This window comes from Anas platyrhynchos, chromosome W, assembly GCF_047663525.1.
Source record: "Anas platyrhynchos isolate ZD024472 breed Pekin duck chromosome W, IASCAAS_PekinDuck_T2T, whole genome shotgun sequence".
In the NCBI taxonomy this organism is placed as follows: domain Eukaryota; kingdom Metazoa; phylum Chordata; class Aves; order Anseriformes; family Anatidae; genus Anas; species Anas platyrhynchos.
In genome coordinates, this window is record NC_092620.1 from 1,264,347 (window position 1) to 1,277,501 (window position 13,155).

A 13,155-nucleotide genomic window follows, 5' to 3' on the forward strand; every position below is an offset into this window, starting at 1 on the left:
AATTTTAATACTAAGCGGGGACAGGTTATGCATATGTATAGGCGTATTGGGAAACTTCATGCATATGTAACTCTTTACTGCATATAACCACGGCATGTTGCCGCGTTAGGTGCGCATGACTTTGGTGGGACTACCCCCCGTGCTGCCCAGCACTGAATAAACATACCTACATTACAATCTTACTGATTGTGGAGTCAGCTTTCCATGAGTCAATACCTCAAACCCAATCAAAACTTTCTTCTCCACTTCTACTCTTCCTCTCTCCACTGAAGGTGCCAGGTTACCTGGCTCCAATTTGGGATGCTTGTCTGCTTAGAGGGGTGCTGTATTTACCATCCTGCTATGGACATCATGAGGCTTCATTAATGTCAGCAAAGGGATTCGAGGCTCCTGGACAAAAGGCACTATGCAAGTATAAAGTGTTATTTATTTCCCAGGGACTATGGAGCTGTCATAACCCTAATGATTATTATTTATGTAGCATTGTACTCCCCAGGCTGGCAATAAAAGCCTTGTAAAAGTTAGTCCTTTTATTTCCACAGTGATCTATCTCACTGTTCTAGCTGGAGCTGCAGAGGGAGCAGTAAGGTAAGGGCAAGGGCTGGGCGGGATGGGTTCTCGTTGAGCAGCAGCTTTGTCACATTGGTATGACAATACTGCCTGGAAAAAAAAAATCCTTCTCCATGCAAAGATAGCCTTAAAAATTACAGTTAATTTTGGTAGCGGTTACAGATATTTTGAGATCCTCTGGTGGAAGATGTAACAGAGGAGAAAGGTTTCTGTGGATGGCAAACAGCAGAGCAGGCATCCCAGAGTCCAAGACTAGCAGGGCTTAACCTGACCATCCAGACTGGAGAAAGGCACCCCACAGGTGCTGCAGCAAACCCACAGCACTTTGGAGACCTTCACCCTTTGAGATCGGAAGCAATGCAGAAGTCACCAAGACCCTGGGTGAATCTTGCTGCTGGCCAGCCTGCCCCCATTTCAGCCTTGCTTTGCCAGCAGGGTTGAAGTGTGTTTTTTGGGGAGATGGTTTCCCTCCTAACTTCCTTTTTCACTTCTACTTTTCCAGAGAGAATCACCCCACACCACAAAGAGTCCTCCTCATGCTCCCTGTACCTTGCCACAGCCCAGCCTTTTATCCTGGTTTCAGTTAGGACAGAGTTAATTTTCTTCCTAGTAGGTGGTAGGGTGGTATGTTTTGGCTTAGGATGAGAGAGTGCTGATAACATGCTGATGTTTTAATTGTTGCAGAGCAGTGCTTATACTAAGCCAAGGACATCTCAGCTTCTTGCTCCATCTTGCCAGTGGGCAGACTGGGGGTGCAGCAGGAGCTGGGAGGGGACAGACCCAGGACAGGTGACCCAAACTGGCCAAAGGGGTATTCCATCCCATCTGACATCATGCTGAACAATATATAGGGGTGGCTAGCTGGGGTGGGGGGGCTGGCTGCTCGGGGAGAGGCTGGGCATCGGTCAGCGGGTGGTGAGCAATTGCATTGTGCATCACTTGTTTTGTACACATTATTATTAGTAGTACTATTATTATCATTATTGTTATTATTATTATTGTTATTATTATTTTCCTGTCTTAATAAACTGTCTTTATCTCAACTCACGGGCTTCACTTTCCCCTTTCTCTCCCCCATCCCAGAGAGGGAGGGGGGAGGGTGAGCGAACGGCTGTGTGGTGTTTAGCTGCCGGCCGGGTTAAACCACAACAGTCCTTTTTGGCGCCCAACGTGGGGCTTGAAGGGTTGAGATAATGACAGATCTGACCAGAGTGTGTTAAACTAAAATTGGTATAAGTATTAGAGTATATGGCTTATGATAGGATGAAATTTCTGGTCATGACTCCAACCTGGTATTTGTAGTCAGCACTGTCGTCGACTCTATACTTTGGAAACCATATCTAGGAAACTATTAACAATTACACCTATTGCCTTTTTTCGTCAGGGAGCCAATCTGCGGAGGGGAAAGGGGAAGATATTTTTTCCTACTTGTTTACTCTCCCTTTCTCCTTCACCTCCCTCTTATCCTCTGAGCTTCTTGCAATAGTTCTCCAAAATATTGAATATCCTTGGGATACTCAGACCAGCATGGTCTTGTTGTTATGTCTCCTAAATGCACTTCAGGTTTTGTTTAAGGTTAAACAACTACTTAGGAATCTCATCCAGAGATCTGTCTTGAGGCAGGATAGTTGTGAGTGGCAGGGACTGCGGGAGGATATGGGCAGGTTTCTAGAGCAGTGGGCACCTCCAGTGTTTTGGAAATTCACCCCTGAACAAATGCAAAATCCTAAAAAACTGGTAGAGTGCTTGAAAAAAAGGGTGTAATGACTCTGACAGTTCCAAAGTGACACAAATCACTGTAATTGCCTACGGCCATACCACCCTGGCAACGCCCGATCTCGTCTGATCTCGGAAGCTAAGCAGGGTCGGCCCGGTTAGTACTTGGATGGGAGACCTCCTGGGAATACCGGGTGCTGTAGGCTTGCCCCACCTTCCCAGGTGCCCTTACGAAACAGATTTGAGGCCCTGGAGATTGAGAGACCACCAACTGAGGAAGAGATAGAAAGTGTTCCCAGGAGGATGCCTAGGGCGAGGAGGTCGACTCCACGCATCAGGACTGCCTCCACCAAGAAAGAAAGAAGGGTGATTGTTGTGGGAGACTCTATCCTTAGGGGGACAGAGGGCCCTATTTGTCGGCCTGACCCTACCCGTAGGGAAGTCTGCTGCCTCCCTGGGGCCAGGGTCAGGGACGTTGCCAGGAAGCTCCCCAACCTGGTACGCCCCTCTGATTATTATCCTCTCCTGATAGTCCAGGCGGGCAGTGACGACATTGATGACAGAAGCCTGAAGGCTATCAAAAGAGACTTTAGGGGGCTGGGACGGTTAGTGGACGGAGCAGGAGTGCAGGTAGTATTTTCGTCCATCCCTACGTTGACAGGGAGGGGTACGGAGAGGACAAGGAAAGCCCACCTGTTAAACACGTGGCTCCGGGGCTGGTGCCTACGCAGAGATCTTGGGTTTTTCGACCATGGGGCAGTTTACTCAGCACCTGGTCTGATGGCCGTAGACGGGTCCCTATCCTTTAGGGGAAAAAGGATCCTGGGCCAGGAGCTGGTGGGGCTCATTGATAGGGCTTTAAACTAGGTAAGAAGGGGGATGGGGCTGAAGCAAGGACTGTTGGGGCTGTGCCAGGGGGAGCAATGGCAAGGCCGGAGGATAAGGTAAAGGCCCAGCTGAAGTGCATCTACACCAATGCACGCAGCATGGGTAACAAACAGGAGGAGCTGGAAGCCATCGTGCAGCGGGCAGGCTACGACTTGGTTGCCATCACGGAAACGTGGTGGGACCAGTCTCATGACTGGAGTGCTGCGATGCCTGGCTATAAGCTCTTCAGAAGGGACAGGCAGCACAGAAGGGGTGGCGGTGTGGCTCTCTATATTAGAGAGTCTTTCGATGTTGTAGAACTCGAGGCTAGGAATGACAAGATCGAGTCCCTTTGGGTTAGGATCGGCAGGGACAACAAGGCTAGTGTCCTGGTCGGGGTCTGCTATAGACCGCCGAACCAGGATGAGGAGACGGATGAGGAGTTCTACAGGCAGCTGACAGAAGTTGCGAAATCGTCGGCGCTTGTACTCGTGGGGGACTTCAACTTCCCTGACATATCCTGGAAGCACAACACAGCCCAGAGAAAGCAGTCTAGGAGGTTTCTGGAGAAAGTGGAAGATAGCTTCCTGACGCAGCTGATTAGTGAACCTACCAGGGGTGGTGCCCTGCTAGACCTTCTCTTCACAAACAGAGAAGGACTGGTGGAGGATGTGATTGTCGGGAACAGTCTTGGGCAGAGTGACCACGAAATGGTGGAGTTCACTATTCTTGGCGGGGCCAGGAAGGGAACCAGTAAAACCACTGTATTGGACTTTCGGAGGGCTGACTTTGGGCTGCTCAGGACACTAGTTGGTGGAGTCCCATGGGAGGCGGTTCTGAAGGGCAGAGGGGTCCAGAAAGGCTGGGCGCTCTTTAAGAGGCAAATCCTAATGGCACAGGAGCGGTCTATTCCCATGCGCCCAAAGATGAGCCAGCGGGGAAGAAGACCAGCCTGGCTCAACAGAGAATTGTGGCTTGAGCTTAGGAGAAAAAAGAGGGTTTATAATCTTTGGAAAATTGGGCAGGCCACTAAGGAGGACTATAAGGATGTAGTGAGGCTGTGCAGGGACAAGATTAGGAAGGCCAAAGCTCATCTGGAGCTCAATCTGGCTACTGCTAAAGATAACAAAAAACGCTTTTATAAATACATCAACACAAAAAGGAGGACTAGGGAGAATCTCCATCCTTTACTGGATGCAGGGGGAAACTTAGTTACAAGAGATGAGGAAAAGGCGGAGGTGCTTAATGCCTTCTTTGCCTCAGTCTTTAGCGGCAAAACCGGTTGCTCTCTGGATACCCAGTACCCAGAACTGGTGGAAGGGGATGGGGAGCAGGATGTGGCCCTCACCATCCACGAAGAACTGGTTGGTGACCTGCTACGGCACTTGGATGTGCACAAATCGATGGGGCCGGACGGGATCCACCCAAGGGTACTGAGAGAACTGGCAGAGGAGTTGGCCAAGCCCCTATCCATCATTTATCAGCAGTCCTGGCTATCGGGGGAGGTCCCAGCTGACTGGCGGCTAGCAAACGTGATGCCCATCTACAAGAAGGGCCGGAGGGCAGACCCGGGGAACTACAGGCCTGTCAGTTTGACCTCAGTACCAGGGAAGCTCATGGAGCAGATCCTCTTGGGAGTCATCATGCGGCACTTGAAGGGCAAGCAGGCGATCAGGCCCAGTCAGCATGGGTTTATGGAAGGCAGGTCCTGCTTGATGAACCTGATCTCCTTCTACGACAAAGTGACGCGCTGGGTGGACGAGGGAAAGGCTGTGGATGTGGTCTACCTTGACTTCAGCAAGGCTTTTGACACCGTCTCCCACAGCATTCTCCTCAAGAAACTGGCTGCTCTTGGCTTGGACTGGCGCACGCTTCGTTGGGTTAGAAACTGGCTGGATAGCCGGGCCCAAAGAGTTGTGGTAAATGGAGTCAAGTCCAGTTGGAGGCCAGTCACTAGTGGCGTCCCCCAGGGCTCGGTGCTGGGGCCGGTCCTCTTTAACATCTTCATCAATGATCTGGATGAGGGCATTGAGTGCACCCTCAGTAAGTTTGCAGATGACACCAAGTTAGGTGCGTGTGTCGATCTGCTCGAGGGTAGGAAGGCTCTGCAGGAGGATCTGGATAGGCTGCACCGATGGGCTGAGGTCAACTGTATGAAGTTCAACAAGGCCAAGTGCCGGGTCCTGCACCTGGGGCGCAATAACCCCAAGCAGAGCTACAGGCTGGGAGAGGAATGGTTGGAGAGCTGCCAGGCAGAGAAGGACCTGGGAGTGATGGTGGACAGTCGGCTGAATATGAGCCAGCAGTGTGCTCAGGTGGCCAAGAAGGCCAACGGCATCCTGGCTTGTATCAGAAACAGTGTGACCAGCAGGGCTAGGGAGGTGATCGTCCCCCTGTACTCGGCTCTGGTGAGGCCGCACCTCGAGTACTGTGTTCAGTTTTGGGCCCCTCGCTACAAGAAGGACATCGAGGTGCTTGAGCGGGTCCAAAGAAGGGCGACGAAGCTGGTGAGGGGCCTGGAGAGCAAGTCCTATGAGGAGCGGCTGAAGGAGCTGGGCTTGTTCAGCCTAGAGAAGAGGAGGCTCAGGGGTGACCTTATTGCTCTGTATAAGTACATTAAAGGAGGCTGTAGCGAGGTGGGGGTTGGCCTGTTCTCCCATGTGCCTGGTGACAGGACGAGGGGGAATGGGCTAAAGTTACGCCAGGGGAGTTTTAGGTTAGATGTTAGGAAGAATTTCTTTACTGAAAGGGTTGTTAGGCACTGGAACGGGCTGCCCAGGGAGGTGGTGGAGTCACCATCCCTGGAAGTCTTCAAAAGACGTTTAGATGTAGAACTTAGGGATATGGTTTAGTGGGTACTGTTAGTATTAGGTTAGAGGTTGGACTCGATGATCTTGAGGTCTCTTCCAACCTAGAGATTCTGTGTGATTCTGTGTCTGTGTAATGTGCTGGGGTCTGGCCCATGCCTATCGAGCTGCAACTGATGCTACTGTCAACCGAGCGACAGACCCTGCGGCCACTCCAAGTCCTGTGACAGACCCAACAGCTGCTCCAGTTCCAGCTCTTGAAGCCGCTCCAGCTCCTGTGGCTGGGTCAGCGAAACAAGTTGTAGCAGTGGGATTATCATTTGGTTAACTGGGTTTGACTGGGCTTTTCCTGCAGCCAAACACCTTATGGTTAATTCTGGGTGGCACCACAGAACCAGAGCCTCCCTGAGGAGCCCCCAGCCCCTCTGGGCAGCCTGGGCCAGGTCTGCGACATCCACCCAGCACAGAAGTGTGGCCTGGCAGGCAGGGTGAGCCGCCAGGGCTCTGCTACGGGTCCAAGGCATTTGGGCCTGGCCCTGGGCACTGCCACAAAGAGCCTGGACACCACTGAAACGAGCCTGGAGATCTTTGAGGTCAAGCAGTTTGAAATTATACTGAGGCTTTTTCATTACTGGGGCTGCAGTCTGAGGCCTTCTCACCTCTTTGATCGCTTCTTGTTCACTGATTGCACAGGAGGAGCTTAATCTCTCTGAGATCTGGTCCTCTGAAAATTCACTTGCTATTGGCCAATGGGTACCAAAGCTAATGGGAAAAGGAAGGGAGGGAGCAGACACAGCCCAGTCGCATCAGCTGTACTAGGTTAGGAAACAAGGCTAAAATTAGCACAATACTCAGACCATTTCCAAATGTTGTACTACCACAGCAGGCTAAACCTTGGGGTATTTTGAAGAATTTAAGCTGCACTGCAAAAACATGCAAATACAATTACCCTGAAAAACGAAACCATCTCTGCAGAGCACAAGCACCCAAAGTACCGATTTCCCATGAGCATAGCTTCATTAAGTGTCATGAGCTCTAGTACTGCCCATGCCCATAGGCAGAGCTGTGCACTTCTGCGTGGCGTCCTCACAGCACACCACTGCTCCTCCTCATCCCTCTGTCCTCCAGAACAGACAACCTGGGTGTGAGAGATGGGTTAACAGCATGGGAACACAGCTCCTAACCCAAGGAGCACGCCTGGCCACTGCCTGTGCCCGAGCAGAACTCGGCGTCCCCGCTAGGAGAAGCAAGCATCTCCCTTCTCTGGCCAAGCAGTTACGTTCCTTAGTCCTAGCCATCAGACAATGTTTTGGAAAAAAACTGTCACTAGTTCCTACTCTTGTATATTTTGGTGCCTAAGCAAAGCTAAATTTGGAAGGGAGAAAATTTGACTTTTTTGTGCAGCAGGCTGATGTAAAAGGAAATATCAGCAACTCCCAAGAAGGGTGGAGTGCTTGGACAAGTCGAGGGCGCTGGGTGGGCGAGTGCAGGCCAGAGTCCCAAGGGCACAGTAAATGCATTTATGACATAGCTCTTTGATTTGTCTGGAGGCTGCTCCCCACTGCAGGTCACGCAGTACGACACTAGAAGTGCCTTTAGCAGAGCTAATTCACTGAGGACAACGGGGATCTGAAACACAGCTCTTCCATTTTTCAGCAGGCTGGCTCTCTATGAAGCTGAAATCCCCAAGCAGAACCAAAGGGATGTGCTTTTCCAGGCAGAGGACCACCCTGTGCCCTGCAATGGGTCTCCAAGTACACCAGAGAGATGCTCTTCACTCCTGCCAGAGCCAGCAGACAGCAGTGAGCCAAGGTGCCCACGGATTTCACACGTGGGTTTGTGACTTGTCCATGGGCAGTAAAATCATATTTGGTCTCTTTCCCACAGCAGTTTTATTTTTATATTTGTTCACAGGTGGCTTGAGAACATAACAAACAACATTTCAGCGCTGCTGGTTCTGGAAGCGAGAGGTGTGGGAAAAGCAAAGAACAAGGAGTCCACGGTCTTCGGAAGTACCACTAATATAGGTCATTTTCAATCTTGGAGCAAAATGCACTGTGGTTTACATGGTGGTAAACTTGGAGCAGAACCTGAAAAGCCCATGGGACTTCTAATGTATGTATGTGTATGTCAAATTTAAATTACAAACATGCACGCTGCTACAAGAAAGGCCAGCAGCTCTGTGAGAGAAGGACCAGCCCGCTCTCTGGCCAGTCCCCTAGAGATCAGCTCTGATGTGCTGACATCTTTTCAGATGTTTTTGGGAAAGCAGCTCTTGGAGAAGAGGTGGTGGTGTCTGGCAAGCTTAGGTGATTGTCATCTGGCCAGCTAGCAGGTGCCAAGGGAAAGCTGTCCTTTACCGTGACTGCTGCAAGCAGGCAGCAGAGCAGGGCAGGTTTGTCGCTGCTCCCAGGAAGCCGCCCCAAGAAGCAGCTTGCAGGGCAGATGGAGCCGGAGAGGAGCTCTGCTGCGGCAGGGATGCTCAGCAAGGTCACGGCGTGGCTGAAGCCTTGCTGAGCACCTCTGCCGGATCCTTAGCCCTGTCCACCCACCCATGGGAATTCAGAAAGGCGGCAGCCCCCTCTGTGCTGCTCCAGGCCCATTGACACGAAACTTTAATGGACGAACAAACAAAAACCTTTCAATGTCTTGTTGGCACTCTGCAGCAACCCCAGAGCCTCCGTCTCTTACCTAGCCTGCTGGGTGCTGGGAGGGACACGAGGAAGTGGGGCATGGCCAGTGAAATGCAGGGAAATGGGGAGTTTTAGAGTGACTCTGCTCCTTGCTTGAGCTTTTGTGCTGTTTTTCTCATGCCTCCTCTGCAGCAGCACCAACTGAGGAAGTTGGAGCACCAGCTTTGTCTCTTTTTACAGGTGACGGTAAATCCCACCATAAATCAGAAGGCCAAGTTTAAGGGCATTCCACAAAGACTCAGTAAAAATCTACGGGCATATGACAGTCTGGTGTTCATTGTTTCATCTCATGTTGCTGATGTCTGCCTAATGCAGCCTGACCCTTGGATGCCAAACCTCACTCTGTAAAATGCCCTTCTTCACCGCTACCCATGCCATCAGCCTCTGCTACAGCCACTGAACAAGATGCTCACAGCCCTGAGACAGTCAAGTAGGAAAAGGTGACCCAAAAGGGAAACAGCATCGCTGAAACCCAGAGCAAGCAAATTGAGAAAAGAAGTGGGAAAGATGGAAACAACCAAGGCTGGGGTGATGGGAGAAGTAAAAGAAATGATCTGGCCGTATTGCAGTATTGGTCCACAAGAGCTTTATCTCAAAAGCCTTTGTGCCCTCAAGAAACATCTCCACCCCTGCTTATCTTAAGCAAATGGTGGCAGAAAGCCTGAGCTGAACAAACAGGTTGTTAGGCCGCCAGTAGACGTCGGGAGCTTTGCTCCATTTTATTACACCCAAAGTTCAGGGTGGGATTTATTTTCGGAGGCAGTGGGAAGTGGGCAGGGCTGGGTTTATAGCAGCACTGAAGACACTGCCTCTGCAACAGCAGCGACAGAAATACTGTGACTGAAGGCAGGGCCAAAAGGTAAACAAATATTGCAGCTCCAGAAATGATCCACAGAAACCAGCCCAGAAACTCATAACATATCCTGATAAGGTTTCCATCCACCTTTATGACAGGTTGATCGCTGCAGGCCTGGAAAGCCAGGGACAAAATGGATCTATTTATTTAAATATGTTCAGCCAACGCTGAGCACGTTCAGGGTCAGGCTGCAAGGTGTGGACTAGGCGGTGCCCGCGTAGGATGAGCAGTTGGGGACATACCCCACCAGAGATGTTCCCATCACCTCTGTGGCCGGTGTTTGTCATCACCAGGGGCACTTTGAGCAAAGCCAGCTGCTGGGACATCACTTGCCGGTATCTCTTCCCCTTCCAGGAATTCCCACAAAGGTGGCCTGCCATCCACTCTCCTCTGACATGAGGGGAATTTTCTACCTCTTGAAAGAAGAGGGTTGTGGCACAACCCAAAGCCTTGACCTGATTTGGAAGCCATGGAAGAATACCAAACAATGGCAGGAAGGGGCCTGTAAATGATTTCCTCTCTGTTAAAATTTAAGTGATAAATCTGTTCCTTCAAATTTCAAACTATTCATTTTTCCTGGAAGGTGCTCACAATATTAGCTTATTAGATTATAGCTAATAATCACAATTATTAGCTTATTAGCTGATTATTAGAATCAGTCAGTGCTCCTTTTTTATCAGGACTCAAAGCCAACTGAATAGAAAGTGCAACGATTTCACACCGTGCTCCAAGCCCAAGGCAAAAGGTGGCTCAGTCGTTACAGCCCTGCGCTGTGGTGGCTCTCCCATCATGCAGCATGCACAGCACAGCACACATGTCTTCTGGCCACCTCCAAGGATGCTTCTTCAGTCTAAATTCAGCTGTTGGGTCGGCAAAGGTGCCTGTGTTTCCAGACACCCCAGGAGCACAGGTCTTCAGGCTTCACCGCCACCAAGCCCCGTAGCGACGGAGGAGGAAGGATGCTCTGCGGGACCTCAGGAATAGGACGTGCTCGCCTGATGAATCATGGCATGGTGCAACACGCCTATCAAATGGGAGGCATAGGAAGTTGTTTCTTGGGAGATGTCCCGGTTTGGAGGATTTCCTGATTAACTGCATCTTTGGGGAGTGTGCCATAAGTGTACATTGCCAGCAAAGGCTGAACGTGGAGCTGCAGCGTGATTCGGTGGTGAGCACCTCGGAGGAGACTCTTTTCCCAAAGAAAGGGTGGGGATACAGATGAGCAACGACTGTGATGGCAAACATGGTGACAGCTAAACACACTCCTTCCTTGGTTATCGTTAAAAGTACCAGGTCAATTTCCTACAGGGCTCTGCCCTCCCACATTGCCCCAAGGGTGCAAACTCCTGTAATCCCATTTGCTGAGTGTTAACGACAGTTTTTATGGCCCCTCTCTCAAAACTGTGGGCATTTTAATGAATTACAGTCTCTACACACGCAGAGTCCCAGATCTGAAGAAGCATCACTTCAACTCTGTCTCTTCCCACCCCTTTTCCCCAGCTTTTGCTATCAGCTCCCAGCAGAGCAAACACCCACTAGACAGACGATAGCGTAGACCCTGGCATTAAATACTTGGGGGCAGCTTCATCCCTCTGCAACCAGCCCTGGGATAAAACCAAAGACACAGAGAACGGCAGGAACAGCTTGGCATCAAGCTGCCCATGTGAGATAAAGGATGCAAATGTAATTAAAGCATTATAATAATTAGGCAAAGTACCTCCAGTGAAATGCACCTTGAACCTTCCTCAGTGCCATCTGCTGATGACTGACAGCAAGTTTTCTGGGCTCTGTTTTAAACACTTGGCCCCATAGCTCCTGAATTATATATAATTCTAAGAATTATATATAAAAATCTTGGAGAAATATATATAAAAACTTTGAAATCCTGCATAAAGTCTCCTCAGAGGAACCGCAGACACATAGTACCCACTGACACAACCGTGCTGGGCAGGGGCAGCAGCAGGAGCCATGGAGCGAGGTACACACTGGAAGCATTGATGCCGGGTGCTCCAGATGCACTGACACAGACACGTGGTGCCATAGGAAGAGTATAAAAAGAAATCCCCTTTGTTACCAGAATCCGCAAATCCAAAATCAGTCACAATCTGATTTAGGAAACTGAGTTTTTCCCATGTTAAAGCAAAATGGAAACAATACTTCATGAGTGGAAGTAACTTTAATTGTTTTAACTGATGTAATTTTAGTGTTGTTTAGGTTTATTGTTTATTTGTATGCATTTCCTCTAGCCTGGTCATGCTTAAAAACAAACCTTATTGTCAGCAGTAAAGCGTCCCATCCGTAAATAAATGCATTTATCCAGTAAATACAGATACAACCACAGCACTGCCTGGAATCCTTAAATGCAGAATATTTAAAGAATCAACATTAAAATAAACAGTGTTGGCGACCTGGGTTTGCTTTCCCCTGGAAATAAGAGCCTCTTTCAGCTATTATCGGGGATAAATGCTGCCTGCATCACATAGGCCCTGGTATTTGCCTTGTGGTCTGTTCAGCTCGCGCTGTGCAAACACTACAGCATCAAATTTGGCACTAACTGATGGTCTCAGAGGTTATGGATTCAACTTGCCCCGTTCCTGCTCCCTTCAACTGGGGGTTTGCCTGTGGGGATGCTGGCTGGCAGTGGCACTCTCTCTGACTGACCAGTGCCACCAATGCCACCACTGGCCAGCAGGCTCCACATTGTGCTGGGTGACAGGCACTAAGTTGCTCTGCTGCGGGCTGGAGAGCTTGGGGCACAGACTGGCTCCCGGCTTGCCCAGGCTTACCCTGAGAAAGGGCTGCACTGCTTGGAAAAGCCTTTCCTACATTTTGCTTGGTTGCTGCTAATTTGGGGGTGAGGGAGGAATTACTCTAGCTGGGACTTACAATGTTGTGATGTTGCTATGGGAATATTTGTAACTTCAGCTGAGACCATGCATTTCTTTAAAGTATACTCCTCCTCTGTATTTTTCACATTCACAAATCTGTTTTTCCTCATCTCTTGCCCCTTCAAAGCCTACAGCCCCCAGTCTGTAGACGTGGATGTGCTGATCCTGCCTCCCAGCACCTCCCCGCCATGCATCATGGGGCTGGTGGCACGAGGAGGACCTCCCTGATGGATTTTTTGTGATCTCTGAATGGATCCAATAGGACATCAGGGAGTTTTGCAGTAGGGCCCAGGTCACCTTCTACCCTGCAGAGTCTGTTGAAGCTCTGTGCAACCACCAGCTATTTTTTTTGGTACAACACCCTCTGGCAAAAGCAGTTTCTGCCCCATGTGCTCACCTCAGCATCACTCCCAAAAGAAGGTAGGGGTTGTACCCACGTATATTTTCATTTCACCCATATTATTAACAAAAGATTGCCCAAACAGACATGAAAAACATGCAATCCCCCAGAACCAAGTCCCTGCAAATCTACCCAACTTGGGTGGACCAGAGTTTTAGCTCATGCTCATGCAAACTCCAGTGGACAGTCCAGCAGCTATGAAGGCCCTCGATTGCAGACTGGTAACTTCATAACCTTACAGACAATAGGTGGCTGCTCTTTCCTTTCAATATGGTAGAGACTTTCTCACCATGCAGCCCTTGGCACTTCCCTTTGGAGGTGATCCAAACACACACTCTCACACCACCCTAAGATGGGA

The 13,155-nt window shown here is 49.9% G+C and overlaps 1 protein-coding gene, 1 long non-coding RNA gene and 1 other non-coding gene across 15 annotated transcripts in view; 2 read left to right on the forward strand and 1 right to left on the reverse strand.

The window, feature by feature from the left end:
• LOC119714294 (uncharacterized) overlaps nt 1-12,006 on the forward strand; it is a 29,197-nt gene extending 17,191 nt beyond the window's left edge. For 2 of the 3 annotated variants that reach the window (XR_011805561.1, XR_005261370.2), the window contains exons 2-4: nt 7,617-7,791; nt 7,875-8,075; nt 8,834-12,006. This is a non-coding gene — a long non-coding RNA (uncharacterized lncRNA). The remainder of the gene's footprint in view (nt 1-7,616; nt 7,792-7,874; nt 8,076-8,833) is intronic. The other variant, XR_011805562.1, reaches the window with a different exon arrangement.
• The window catches only part of LOC101794193 (CBP80/20-dependent translation initiation factor), a 167,227-nt gene that overhangs the window by 81,253 nt on the left and 72,819 nt on the right, over nt 1-13,155 (reverse strand). The gene's annotated exons all lie outside the window — the stretch shown is intronic.
• LOC119714341 (5S ribosomal RNA) lies at nt 2,375-2,492 on the forward strand. The gene has a single exon (XR_005261452.1). It is a non-coding gene; the product is annotated as a 5S ribosomal RNA (ribosomal RNA).